Source organism: Mixophyes fleayi, chromosome 6 (genome assembly GCF_038048845.1).
Source record: "Mixophyes fleayi isolate aMixFle1 chromosome 6, aMixFle1.hap1, whole genome shotgun sequence".
In the NCBI taxonomy this organism is placed as follows: Eukaryota; Metazoa; Chordata; class Amphibia; order Anura; family Limnodynastidae; genus Mixophyes; species Mixophyes fleayi.
In genome coordinates this window covers 216,657,401-216,670,459 of record NC_134407.1, presented here as the reverse complement: position 1 = coordinate 216,670,459, position 13,059 = coordinate 216,657,401, and the positions used below count along the sequence as shown (strand labels likewise).

Below are 13,059 nucleotides of genomic sequence, written 5' to 3'. Positions count from 1 at the left end.
CTAGGCCCGACTAGCCTGAAAAGCCTGACACCTTCACTGGGACCCTCCTTACACCTCTCTGTCTGCAAAGGCACGCACATGAGCCGAGGACTTTTCAAACGAGATGCCTGCAGAATTTGCATTAACTCCTCCCCTTGACCATAAGTGCAGCGACGCCCGCTGATTAGTCAGCCTGCCGTTCCGTCCTCGTCTCCCCAGGCAATTAATCACACTGTCTGCCCAGCTTCTTTCGGAATATTCACAGCATGTCACAGAAACAGCACTTCAAGGTGCATCACAATTGTTTCTCGGGCCACCGGCAAGTAAATAGACAAGGAAGCTGCATGCTGCAACAGCAGGGTTCTAAAAGGTGTGTCATAATCCTCACTTGCCTTTATTATGTCACTGGGTCCACAAGAGGGAGACACACTACGTCAGATTGATAGTTCCATTCATTCGGAGATCCAATTGAATTAGCAAATCACAAGTTGCTCCATTAAAGAAATAATTGGATCAATGCAGTAATCCTTTTGGGCAAAGAAAAGGGTCTTCTTATCTGCAAATGCTTGTTTGCTAAAAGATAAGAAACAAAACAACAAAAAGACACAATAAATTGACACGAAATAAGACACAGGAGACAAAAATCTGTTCTTAGGGATTTTTGTAGCTGAAAAGAGACATGATTCTATTTTTTGATAACTGGATAAGAGAAGTGCACCGGTCCTGGAAGTACTGCAATACCAGGTCAATGCGTGGAGTGGACAGAGCAAGCTCTTCTTCCATCTCCCTGTTCTAAAAATCCATTTAATATATGGCCCCCAGATAGGGGGCGTATCAGATATTAAACTGATAAGAACAGATACTACACTTGATCTTAGCCAAAAGGCCGAGAAGCGATAACCCGAAAAGGGACCCAGGAAAGCGCCCGCTTCTCAGGCTAGGCCTGACAACTGTAGGAGACAGACGCACCACACACCGTATACTCTCTTCAGCGGCGGCGCACAACACTCCATTGCTGCACATTCTAGGCCCGACTAGCCTGAAAAGCCTGACACCTTCACTGGGACCCTCCTTACACCTCTCTGTCTGCAAAGGCACGCACATGAGCCGAGGACTTTTCAAACGAGATGCCTGCAGAATTTGCATTAACTCCTCCCCTTGACCATAAGTGCAGCGACGCCCGCTGATTAGTCAGCCTGCCGTTCCGTCCTCGTCTCCCCAGGCAATTAATCACACTGTCTGCCCAGCTTCTTTCGGAATATTCACAGCATGTCACAGAAACAGCACTTCAAGGTGCATCACAATTGTTTCTCGGGCCACCGGCAAGTAAATAGACAAGGAAGCTGCATGCTGCAACAGCAGGGTTCTAAAAGGTGTGTCATAATCCTCACTTGCCTTTATTATGTCACTGGGTCCACAAGAGGGAGACACACTACGTCAGATTGATAGTTCCATTCATTCGGAGATCCAATTGAATTAGCAAATCACAAGTTGCTCCATTAAAGAAATAATTGGATCAATGCAGTAATCCTTTTGGGCAAAGAAAAGGGTCTTCTTATCTGCAAATGCTTGTTTGCTAAAAGATAAGAAACAAAACAACAAAAAGACACAATAAATTGACACGAAATAAGACACAGGAGACAAAAATCTGTTCTTAGGGATTTTTGTAGCTGAAAAGAGACATGATTCTATTTTTTGATAACTGGATAAGAGAAGTGCACCGGTCCTGGAAGTACTGCAATACCAGGTCAATGCGTGGAGTGGACAGAGCAAGCTCTTCTTCCATCTCCCTGTTCTAAAAATCCATTTAATATATGGCCCCCAGATAGGGGGCGTATCAGATATTAAACTGATAAGAACAGATACTACACTTGATCTTAGCCAAAAGGCCGAGAAGCGATAACCCGAAAAGGGACCCAGGAAAGCGCCCGCTTCTCAGGCTAGGCCTGACAACTGTAGGAGACAGACGCACCACACACCGTATACTCTCTTCAGCGGCGGCGCACAACACTCCATTGCTGCACATTCTAGGCCCGACTAGCCTGAAAAGCCTGACACCTTCACTGGGACCCTCCTTACACCTCTCTGTCTGCAAAGGCACGCACATGAGCCGAGGACTTTTCAAACGAGATGCCTGCAGAATTTGCATTAACTCCTCCCCTTGACCATAAGTGCAGCGACGCCCGCTGATTAGTCAGCCTGCCGTTCCGTCCTCGTCTCCCCAGGCAATTAATCACACTGTCTGCCCAGCTTCTTTCGGAATATTCACAGCATGTCACAGAAACAGCACTTCAAGGTGCATCACAATTGTTTCTCGGGCCACCGGCAAGTAAATAGACAAGGAAGCTGCATGCTGCAACAGCAGGGTTCTAAAAGGTGTGTCATAATCCTCACTTGCCTTTATTATGTCACTGGGTCCACAAGAGGGAGACACACTACGTCAGATTGATAGTTCCATTCATTCGGAGATCCAATTGAATTAGCAAATCACAAGTTGCTCCATTAAAGAAATAATTGGATCAATGCAGTAATCCTTTTGGGCAAAGAAAAGGGTCTTCTTATCTGCAAATGCTTGTTTGCTAAAAGATAAGAAACAAAACAACAAAAAGACACAATAAATTGACACGAAATAAGACACAGGAGACAAAAATCTGTTCTTAGGGATTTTTGTAGCTGAAAAGAGACATGATTCTATTTTTTGATAACTGGATAAGAGAAGTGCACCGGTCCTGGAAGTACTGCAATACCAGGTCAATGCGTGGAGTGGACAGAGCAAGCTCTTCTTCCATCTCCCTGTTCTAAAAATCCATTTAATATATGGCCCCCAGATAGGGGGCGTATCAGATATTAAACTGATAAGAACAGATACTACACTTGATCTTAGCCAAAAGGCCGAGAAGCGATAACCCGAAAAGGGACCCAGGAAAGCGCCCGCTTCTCAGGCTAGGCCTGACAACTGTAGGAGACAGACGCACCACACACCGTATACTCTCTTCAGCGGCGGCGCACAACACTCCATTGCTGCACATTCTAGGCCCGACTAGCCTGAAAAGCCTGACACCTTCACTGGGACCCTCCTTACACCTCTCTGTCTGCAAAGGCACGCACATGAGCCGAGGACTTTTCAAACGAGATGCCTGCAGAATTTGCATTAACTCCTCCCCTTGACCATAAGTGCAGCGACGCCCGCTGATTAGTCAGCCTGCCGTTCCGTCCTCGTCTCCCCAGGCAATTAATCACACTGTCTGCCCAGCTTCTTTCGGAATATTCACAGCATGTCACAGAAACAGCACTTCAAGGTGCATCACAATTGTTTCTCGGGCCACCGGCAAGTAAATAGACAAGGAAGCTGCATGCTGCAACAGCAGGGTTCTAAAAGGTGTGTCATAATCCTCACTTGCCTTTATTATGTCACTGGGTCCACAAGAGGGAGACACACTACGTCAGATTGATAGTTCCATTCATTCGGAGATCCAATTGAATTAGCAAATCACAAGTTGCTCCATTAAAGAAATAATTGGATCAATGCAGTAATCCTTTTGGGCAAAGAAAAGGGTCTTCTTATCTGCAAATGCTTGTTTGCTAAAAGATAAGAAACAAAACAACAAAAAGACACAATAAATTGACACGAAATAAGACACAGGAGACAAAAATCTGTTCTTAGGGATTTTTGTAGCTGAAAAGAGACATGATTCTATTTTTTGATAACTGGATAAGAGAAGTGCACCGGTCCTGGAAGTACTGCAATACCAGGTCAATGCGTGGAGTGGACAGAGCAAGCTCTTCTTCCATCTCCCTGTTCTAAAAATCCATTTAATATATGGCCCCCAGATAGGGGGCGTATCAGATATTAAACTGATAAGAACAGATACTACACTTGATCTTAGCCAAAAGGCCGAGAAGCGATAACCCGAAAAGGGACCCAGGAAAGCGCCCGCTTCTCAGGCTAGGCCTGACAACTGTAGGAGACAGACGCACCACACACCGTATACTCTCTTCAGCGGCGGCGCACAACACTCCATTGCTGCACATTCTAGGCCCGACTAGCCTGAAAAGCCTGACACCTTCACTGGGACCCTCCTTACACCTCTCTGTCTGCAAAGGCACGCACATGAGCCGAGGACTTTTCAAACGAGATGCCTGCAGAATTTGCATTAACTCCTCCCCTTGACCATAAGTGCAGCGACGCCCGCTGATTAGTCAGCCTGCCGTTCCGTCCTCGTCTCCCCAGGCAATTAATCACACTGTCTGCCCAGCTTCTTTCGGAATATTCACAGCATGTCACAGAAACAGCACTTCAAGGTGCATCACAATTGTTTCTCGGGCCACCGGCAAGTAAATAGACAAGGAAGCTGCATGCTGCAACAGCAGGGTTCTAAAAGGTGTGTCATAATCCTCACTTGCCTTTATTATGTCACTGGGTCCACAAGAGGGAGACACACTACGTCAGATTGATAGTTCCATTCATTCGGAGATCCAATTGAATTAGCAAATCACAAGTTGCTCCATTAAAGAAATAATTGGATCAATGCAGTAATCCTTTTGGGCAAAGAAAAGGGTCTTCTTATCTGCAAATGCTTGTTTGCTAAAAGATAAGAAACAAAACAACAAAAAGACACAATAAATTGACACGAAATAAGACACAGGAGACAAAAATCTGTTCTTAGGGATTTTTGTAGCTGAAAAGAGACATGATTCTATTTTTTGATAACTGGATAAGAGAAGTGCACCGGTCCTGGAAGTACTGCAATACCAGGTCAATGCGTGGAGTGGACAGAGCAAGCTCTTCTTCCATCTCCCTGTTCTAAAAATCCATTTAATATATGGCCCCCAGATAGGGGGCGTATCAGATATTAAACTGATAAGAACAGATACTACACTTGATCTTAGCCAAAAGGCCGAGAAGCGATAACCCGAAAAGGGACCCAGGAAAGCGCCCGCTTCTCAGGCTAGGCCTGACAACTGTAGGAGACAGACGCACCACACACCGTATACTCTCTTCAGCGGCGGCGCACAACACTCCATTGCTGCACATTCTAGGCCCGACTAGCCTGAAAAGCCTGACACCTTCACTGGGACCCTCCTTACACCTCTCTGTCTGCAAAGGCACGCACATGAGCCGAGGACTTTTCAAACGAGATGCCTGCAGAATTTGCATTAACTCCTCCCCTTGACCATAAGTGCAGCGACGCCCGCTGATTAGTCAGCCTGCCGTTCCGTCCTCGTCTCCCCAGGCAATTAATCACACTGTCTGCCCAGCTTCTTTCGGAATATTCACAGCATGTCACAGAAACAGCACTTCAAGGTGCATCACAATTGTTTCTCGGGCCACCGGCAAGTAAATAGACAAGGAAGCTGCATGCTGCAACAGCAGGGTTCTAAAAGGTGTGTCATAATCCTCACTTGCCTTTATTATGTCACTGGGTCCACAAGAGGGAGACACACTACGTCAGATTGATAGTTCCATTCATTCGGAGATCCAATTGAATTAGCAAATCACAAGTTGCTCCATTAAAGAAATAATTGGATCAATGCAGTAATCCTTTTGGGCAAAGAAAAGGGTCTTCTTATCTGCAAATGCTTGTTTGCTAAAAGATAAGAAACAAAACAACAAAAAGACACAATAAATTGACACGAAATAAGACACAGGAGACAAAAATCTGTTCTTAGGGATTTTTGTAGCTGAAAAGAGACATGATTCTATTTTTTGATAACTGGATAAGAGAAGTGCACCGGTCCTGGAAGTACTGCAATACCAGGTCAATGCGTGGAGTGGACAGAGCAAGCTCTTCTTCCATCTCCCTGTTCTAAAAATCCATTTAATATATGGCCCCCAGATAGGGGGCGTATCAGATATTAAACTGATAAGAACAGATACTACACTTGATCTTAGCCAAAAGGCCGAGAAGCGATAACCCGAAAAGGGACCCAGGAAAGCGCCCGCTTCTCAGGCTAGGCCTGACAACTGTAGGAGACAGACGCACCACACACCGTATACTCTCTTCAGCGGCGGCGCACAACACTCCATTGCTGCACATTCTAGGCCCGACTAGCCTGAAAAGCCTGACACCTTCACTGGGACCCTCCTTACACCTCTCTGTCTGCAAAGGCACGCACATGAGCCGAGGACTTTTCAAACGAGATGCCTGCAGAATTTGCATTAACTCCTCCCCTTGACCATAAGTGCAGCGACGCCCGCTGATTAGTCAGCCTGCCGTTCCGTCCTCGTCTCCCCAGGCAATTAATCACACTGTCTGCCCAGCTTCTTTCGGAATATTCACAGCATGTCACAGAAACAGCACTTCAAGGTGCATCACAATTGTTTCTCGGGCCACCGGCAAGTAAATAGACAAGGAAGCTGCATGCTGCAACAGCAGGGTTCTAAAAGGTGTGTCATAATCCTCACTTGCCTTTATTATGTCACTGGGTCCACAAGAGGGAGACACACTACGTCAGATTGATAGTTCCATTCATTCGGAGATCCAATTGAATTAGCAAATCACAAGTTGCTCCATTAAAGAAATAATTGGATCAATGCAGTAATCCTTTTGGGCAAAGAAAAGGGTCTTCTTATCTGCAAATGCTTGTTTGCTAAAAGATAAGAAACAAAACAACAAAAAGACACAATAAATTGACACGAAATAAGACACAGGAGACAAAAATCTGTTCTTAGGGATTTTTGTAGCTGAAAAGAGACATGATTCTATTTTTTGATAACTGGATAAGAGAAGTGCACCGGTCCTGGAAGTACTGCAATACCAGGTCAATGCGTGGAGTGGACAGAGCAAGCTCTTCTTCCATCTCCCTGTTCTAAAAATCCATTTAATATATGGCCCCCAGATAGGGGGCGTATCAGATATTAAACTGATAAGAACAGATACTACACTTGATCTTAGCCAAAAGGCCGAGAAGCGATAACCCGAAAAGGGACCCAGGAAAGCGCCCGCTTCTCAGGCTAGGCCTGACAACTGTAGGAGACAGACGCACCACACACCGTATACTCTCTTCAGCGGCGGCGCACAACACTCCATTGCTGCACATTCTAGGCCCGACTAGCCTGAAAAGCCTGACACCTTCACTGGGACCCTCCTTACACCTCTCTGTCTGCAAAGGCACGCACATGAGCCGAGGACTTTTCAAACGAGATGCCTGCAGAATTTGCATTAACTCCTCCCCTTGACCATAAGTGCAGCGACGCCCGCTGATTAGTCAGCCTGCCGTTCCGTCCTCGTCTCCCCAGGCAATTAATCACACTGTCTGCCCAGCTTCTTTCGGAATATTCACAGCATGTCACAGAAACAGCACTTCAAGGTGCATCACAATTGTTTCTCGGGCCACCGGCAAGTAAATAGACAAGGAAGCTGCATGCTGCAACAGCAGGGTTCTAAAAGGTGTGTCATAATCCTCACTTGCCTTTATTATGTCACTGGGTCCACAAGAGGGAGACACACTACGTCAGATTGATAGTTCCATTCATTCGGAGATCCAATTGAATTAGCAAATCACAAGTTGCTCCATTAAAGAAATAATTGGATCAATGCAGTAATCCTTTTGGGCAAAGAAAAGGGTCTTCTTATCTGCAAATGCTTGTTTGCTAAAAGATAAGAAACAAAACAACAAAAAGACACAATAAATTGACACGAAATAAGACACAGGAGACAAAAATCTGTTCTTAGGGATTTTTGTAGCTGAAAAGAGACATGATTCTATTTTTTGATAACTGGATAAGAGAAGTGCACCGGTCCTGGAAGTACTGCAATACCAGGTCAATGCGTGGAGTGGACAGAGCAAGCTCTTCTTCCATCTCCCTGTTCTAAAAATCCATTTAATATATGGCCCCCAGATAGGGGGCGTATCAGATATTAAACTGATAAGAACAGATTTTTTTTTTTTTTTTTTTTTATTTAAAGCCTTGAGCTCGTCCCTTGTGCACGAAAAAAATGAGTAAATACCCAAAAAAACATGCACAAGAGTTTTCGGTGCGTGGTCCTCCCTCCGGAGAGGAAGGACCCTGGTCCTCGACCCCCAGAACCAAAAAGGTCACTTAGGGGCCGGGGTCGTCTGACTCCCTTCGCCGCAAAGCTAGGGGAGCCTCTTAGCCCCTGGGATCCGCCGAAGCTTCACCCAGTGCTCGGTGTGCCGATTGGGTACGGCCCCAGCCGGGTGGCTGGGCGGGGTTGGACCCTCGTCGCCGCGAAGCTAGGAGGGCCCCATTAGTCCCTGGGATCTGCCGGAGCTTCACCCAGGACTCAAGCCGAGTGGGTACGGCCCCAGCCGGGTGGCTGGGCAGGGTTGGACCCTCGTCGCCGCAAAGCTAGGAGGGCCCCATTAGTCCCTGGGATCTGCCGGAGCTTCACCCAGGACTCAAGCCGAGTGGGTACGGCCCCAGCCGGGTGGCTGGGCTAGTATGGGCCCCCTTGGCCTGCCACACTAGGGGACCCATTTTGCCCCTGAGATCCGCCGGAGCTTCACCCTGGGCCGGGTATAAAAATTTTCTTGCCCAGCCAAAAAGGTCCGGGCAAAGAATATAGCATTGCTTAGGAGAAAGAGGTCAGAAGTGCGTGGGTGCCAACAGAATCACGTTGTATCTATATTAAGGTCTCTTGACCCGTGATTTATGGCCCCCCGGGTTTCCAGTCCGGATGCACATTTGTCCCAGCCTTTCAAAGCTGCATTCCAGCCCTCTAGTTAAAGAGGCAAGTGCTGATCTGCCACAACTGCACTTGATCTTAGCCAAAAGGCCGAGAAGCGATAACCCGAAAAGGGACCCAGGAAAGCGCCCGCTTCTCAGGCTAGGCCTGACAACTGTAGGAGACAGACGCACCACACACCGTATACTCTCTTCAGCGGCGGCGCACAACACTCCATTGCTGCACATTCTAGGCCCGACTAGCCTGAAAAGCCTGACACCTTCACTGGGACCCTCCTTACACCTCTCTGTCTGCAAAGGCACGCACATGAGCCGAGGACTTTTCAAACGAGATGCCTGCAGAATTTGCATTAACTCCTCCCCTTGACCATAAGTGCAGCGACGCCCGCTGATTAGTCAGCCTGCCGTTCCGTCCTCGTCTCCCCAGGCAATTAATCACACTGTCTGCCCAGCTTCTTTCGGAATATTCACAGCATGTCACAGAAACAGCACTTCAAGGTGCATCACAATTGTTTCTCGGGCCACCGGCAAGTAAATAGACAAGGAAGCTGCATGCTGCAACAGCAGGGTTCTAAAAGGTGTGTCATAATCCTCACTTGCCTTTATTATGTCACTGGGTCCACAAGAGGGAGACACACTACGTCAGATTGATAGTTCCATTCATTCGGAGATCCAATTGAATTAGCAAATCACAAGTTGCTCCATTAAAGAAATAATTGGATCAATGCAGTAATCCTTTTGGGCAAAGAAAAGGGTCTTCTTATCTGCAAATGCTTGTTTGCTAAAAGATAAGAAACAAAACAACAAAAAGACACAATAAATTGACACGAAATAAGACACAGGAGACAAAAATCTGTTCTTAGGGATTTTTGTAGCTGAAAAGAGACATGATTCTATTTTTTGATAACTGGATAAGAGAAGTGCACCGGTCCTGGAAGTACTGCAATACCAGGTCAATGCGTGGAGTGGACAGAGCAAGCTCTTCTTCCATCTCCCTGTTCTAAAAATCCATTTAATATATGGCCCCCAGATAGGGGGCGTATCAGATATTAAACTGATAAGAACAGATACTACACTTGATCTTAGCCAAAAGGCCGAGAAGCGATAACCCGAAAAGGGACCCAGGAAAGCGCCCGCTTCTCAGGCTAGGCCTGACAACTGTAGGAGACAGACGCACCACACACCGTATACTCTCTTCAGCGGCGGCGCACAACACTCCATTGCTGCACATTCTAGGCCCGACTAGCCTGAAAAGCCTGACACCTTCACTGGGACCCTCCTTACACCTCTCTGTCTGCAAAGGCACGCACATGAGCCGAGGACTTTTCAAACGAGATGCCTGCAGAATTTGCATTAACTCCTCCCCTTGACCATAAGTGCAGCGACGCCCGCTGATTAGTCAGCCTGCCGTTCCGTCCTCGTCTCCCCAGGCAATTAATCACACTGTCTGCCCAGCTTCTTTCGGAATATTCACAGCATGTCACAGAAACAGCACTTCAAGGTGCATCACAATTGTTTCTCGGGCCACCGGCAAGTAAATAGACAAGGAAGCTGCATGCTGCAACAGCAGGGTTCTAAAAGGTGTGTCATAATCCTCACTTGCCTTTATTATGTCACTGGGTCCACAAGAGGGAGACACACTACGTCAGATTGATAGTTCCATTCATTCGGAGATCCAATTGAATTAGCAAATCACAAGTTGCTCCATTAAAGAAATAATTGGATCAATGCAGTAATCCTTTTGGGCAAAGAAAAGGGTCTTCTTATCTGCAAATGCTTGTTTGCTAAAAGATAAGAAACAAAACAACAAAAAGACACAATAAATTGACACGAAATAAGACACAGGAGACAAAAATCTGTTCTTAGGGATTTTTGTAGCTGAAAAGAGACATGATTCTATTTTTTGATAACTGGATAAGAGAAGTGCACCGGTCCTGGAAGTACTGCAATACCAGGTCAATGCGTGGAGTGGACAGAGCAAGCTCTTCTTCCATCTCCCTGTTCTAAAAATCCATTTAATATATGGCCCCCAGATAGGGGGCGTATCAGATATTAAACTGATAAGAACAGATACTACACTTGATCTTAGCCAAAAGGCCGAGAAGCGATAACCCGAAAAGGGACCCAGGAAAGCGCCCGCTTCTCAGGCTAGGCCTGACAACTGTAGGAGACAGACGCACCACACACCGTATACTCTCTTCAGCGGCGGCGCACAACACTCCATTGCTGCACATTCTAGGCCCGACTAGCCTGAAAAGCCTGACACCTTCACTGGGACTCTCCTTACACCTCTCTGTCTGCAAAGGCACGCACATGAGCCGAGGACTTTTCAAACGAGATGCCTGCAGAATTTGCATTAACTCCTCCCCTTGACCATAAGTGCAGCGACGCCCGCTGATTAGTCAGCCTGCCGTTCCGTCCTCGTCTCCCCAGGCAATTAATCACACTGTCTGCCCAGCTTCTTTCGGAATATTCACAGCATGTCACAGAAACAGCACTTCAAGGTGCATCACAATTGTTTCTCGGGCCACCGGCAAGTAAATAGACAAGGAAGCTGCATGCTGCAACAGCAGGGTTCTAAAAGGTGTGTCATAATCCTCACTTGCCTTTATTATGTCACTGGGTCCACAAGAGGGAGACACACTACGTCAGATTGATAGTTCCATTCATTCGGAGATCCAATTGAATTAGCAAATCACAAGTTGCTCCATTAAAGAAATAATTGGATCAATGCAGTAATCCTTTTGGGCAAAGAAAAGGGTCTTCTTATCTGCAAATGCTTGTTTGCTAAAAGATAAGAAACAAAACAACAAAAAGACACAATAAATTGACACGAAATAAGACACAGGAGACAAAAATCTGTTCTTAGGGATTTTTGTAGCTGAAAAGAGACATGATTCTATTTTTTGATAACTGGATAAGAGAAGTGCACCGGTCCTGGAAGTACTGCAATACCAGGTCAATGCGTGGAGTGGACAGAGCAAGCTCTTCTTCCATCTCCCTGTTCTAAAAATCCATTTAATATATGGCCCCCAGATAGGGGGCGTATCAGATATTAAACTGATAAGAACAGATACTACACTTGATCTTAGCCAAAAGGCCGAGAAGCGATAACCCGAAAAGGGACCCAGGAAAGCGCCCGCTTCTCAGGCTAGGCCTGACAACTGTAGGAGACAGACGCACCACACACCGTATACTCTCTTCAGCGGCGGCGCACAACACTCCATTGCTGCACATTCTAGGCCCGACTAGCCTGAAAAGCCTGACACCTTCACTGGGACCCTCCTTACACCTCTCTGTCTGCAAAGGCACGCACATGAGCCGAGGACTTTTCAAACGAGATGCCTGCAGAATTTGCATTAACTCCTCCCCTTGACCATAAGTGCAGCGACGCCCGCTGATTAGTCAGCCTGCCGTTCCGTCCTCGTCTCCCCAGGCAATTAATCACACTGTCTGCCCAGCTTCTTTCGGAATATTCACAGCATGTCACAGAAACAGCACTTCAAGGTGCATCACAATTGTTTCTCGGGCCACCGGCAAGTAAATAGACAAGGAAGCTGCATGCTGCAACAGCAGGGTTCTAAAAGGTGTGTCATAATCCTCACTTGCCTTTATTATGTCACTGGGTCCACAAGAGGGAGACACACTACGTCAGATTGATAGTTCCATTCATTCGGAGATCCAATTGAATTAGCAAATCACAAGTTGCTCCATTAAAGAAATAATTGGATCAATGCAGTAATCCTTTTGGGCAAAGAAAAGGGTCTTCTTATCTGCAAATGCTTGTTTGCTAAAAGATAAGAAACAAAACAACAAAAAGACACAATAAATTGACACGAAATAAGACACAGGAGACAAAAATCTGTTCTTAGGGATTTTTGTAGCTGAAAAGAGACATGATTCTATTTTTTGATAACTGGATAAGAGAAGTGCACCGGTCCTGGAAGTACTGCAATACCAGGTCAATGCGTGGAGTGGACAGAGCAAGCTCTTCTTCCATCTCCCTGTTCTAAAAATCCATTTAATATATGGCCCCCAGATAGGGGGCGTATCAGATATTAAACTGATAAGAACAGATACTACACTTGATCTTAGCCAAAAGGCCGAGAAGCGATAACCCGAAAAGGGACCCAGGAAAGCGCCCGCTTCTCAGGCTAGGCCTGACAACTGTAGGAGACAGACGCACCACACACCGTATACTCTCTTCAGCGGCGGCGCACAACACTCCATTGCTGCACATTCTAGGCCCGACTAGCCTGAAAAGCCTGACACCTTCACTGGGACCCTCCTTACACCTCTCTGTCTGCAAAGGCACGCACATGAGCCGAGGACTTTTCAAACGAGATGCCTGCAGAATTTGCATTAACTCCTCCCCTTGACCATAAGTGCAGCGACGCCCGCTGATTAGTCAGCCTGCCGTTCCGTCCTCG

At 46.6% G+C, this 13,059-nt stretch overlaps 11 non-coding genes and 1 pseudogene across 11 annotated transcripts; all 12 read right to left on the bottom strand.

Moving 5' to 3' along the window:
• Nucleotides 1-686: 686 nt before the first annotated feature.
• On the bottom strand, nt 687-877 carry LOC142095653 (U2 spliceosomal RNA). The gene has a single exon (XR_012677847.1). It is a non-coding gene; the product is annotated as a U2 spliceosomal RNA (small nuclear RNA).
• Nucleotides 878-1,689: 812 nt separating this feature from the next.
• LOC142095652 (U2 spliceosomal RNA) lies at nt 1,690-1,880 on the bottom strand. Its single transcript, XR_012677846.1, has one exon. It is a non-coding gene; the product is annotated as a U2 spliceosomal RNA (small nuclear RNA).
• An 812-nt stretch (nt 1,881-2,692) lies between these two features.
• Nucleotides 2,693-2,883, bottom strand: LOC142095651 (U2 spliceosomal RNA). The gene has a single exon (XR_012677845.1). It is a non-coding gene; the product is annotated as a U2 spliceosomal RNA (small nuclear RNA).
• An 812-nt stretch (nt 2,884-3,695) lies between these two features.
• LOC142095650 (U2 spliceosomal RNA) lies at nt 3,696-3,886 on the bottom strand. The gene has a single exon (XR_012677844.1). It is a non-coding gene; the product is annotated as a U2 spliceosomal RNA (small nuclear RNA).
• Nucleotides 3,887-4,698: 812 nt separating this feature from the next.
• Nucleotides 4,699-4,889, bottom strand: LOC142095649 (U2 spliceosomal RNA). The gene has a single exon (XR_012677843.1). It is a non-coding gene; the product is annotated as a U2 spliceosomal RNA (small nuclear RNA).
• Nucleotides 4,890-5,701: 812 nt separating this feature from the next.
• Nucleotides 5,702-5,892, bottom strand: LOC142095648 (U2 spliceosomal RNA). The gene has a single exon (XR_012677842.1). It is a non-coding gene; the product is annotated as a U2 spliceosomal RNA (small nuclear RNA).
• Nucleotides 5,893-6,704: 812 nt separating this feature from the next.
• Nucleotides 6,705-6,895, bottom strand: LOC142095646 (U2 spliceosomal RNA). Its single transcript, XR_012677841.1, has one exon. It is a non-coding gene; the product is annotated as a U2 spliceosomal RNA (small nuclear RNA).
• An 812-nt stretch (nt 6,896-7,707) lies between these two features.
• LOC142095910 (U2 spliceosomal RNA) lies at nt 7,708-7,921 on the bottom strand (annotated as a pseudogene).
• A 1,623-nt stretch (nt 7,922-9,544) lies between these two features.
• Nucleotides 9,545-9,735, bottom strand: LOC142095645 (U2 spliceosomal RNA). Its single transcript, XR_012677840.1, has one exon. It is a non-coding gene; the product is annotated as a U2 spliceosomal RNA (small nuclear RNA).
• Nucleotides 9,736-10,547: 812 nt separating this feature from the next.
• On the bottom strand, nt 10,548-10,738 carry LOC142095644 (U2 spliceosomal RNA). Its single transcript, XR_012677839.1, has one exon. It is a non-coding gene; the product is annotated as a U2 spliceosomal RNA (small nuclear RNA).
• Nucleotides 10,739-11,550: 812 nt separating this feature from the next.
• Nucleotides 11,551-11,741, bottom strand: LOC142095643 (U2 spliceosomal RNA). Its single transcript, XR_012677838.1, has one exon. It is a non-coding gene; the product is annotated as a U2 spliceosomal RNA (small nuclear RNA).
• Nucleotides 11,742-12,553: 812 nt separating this feature from the next.
• On the bottom strand, nt 12,554-12,744 carry LOC142095642 (U2 spliceosomal RNA). Its single transcript, XR_012677837.1, has one exon. It is a non-coding gene; the product is annotated as a U2 spliceosomal RNA (small nuclear RNA).
• Between the last annotated feature and the right edge of the window lie 315 nt (nt 12,745-13,059).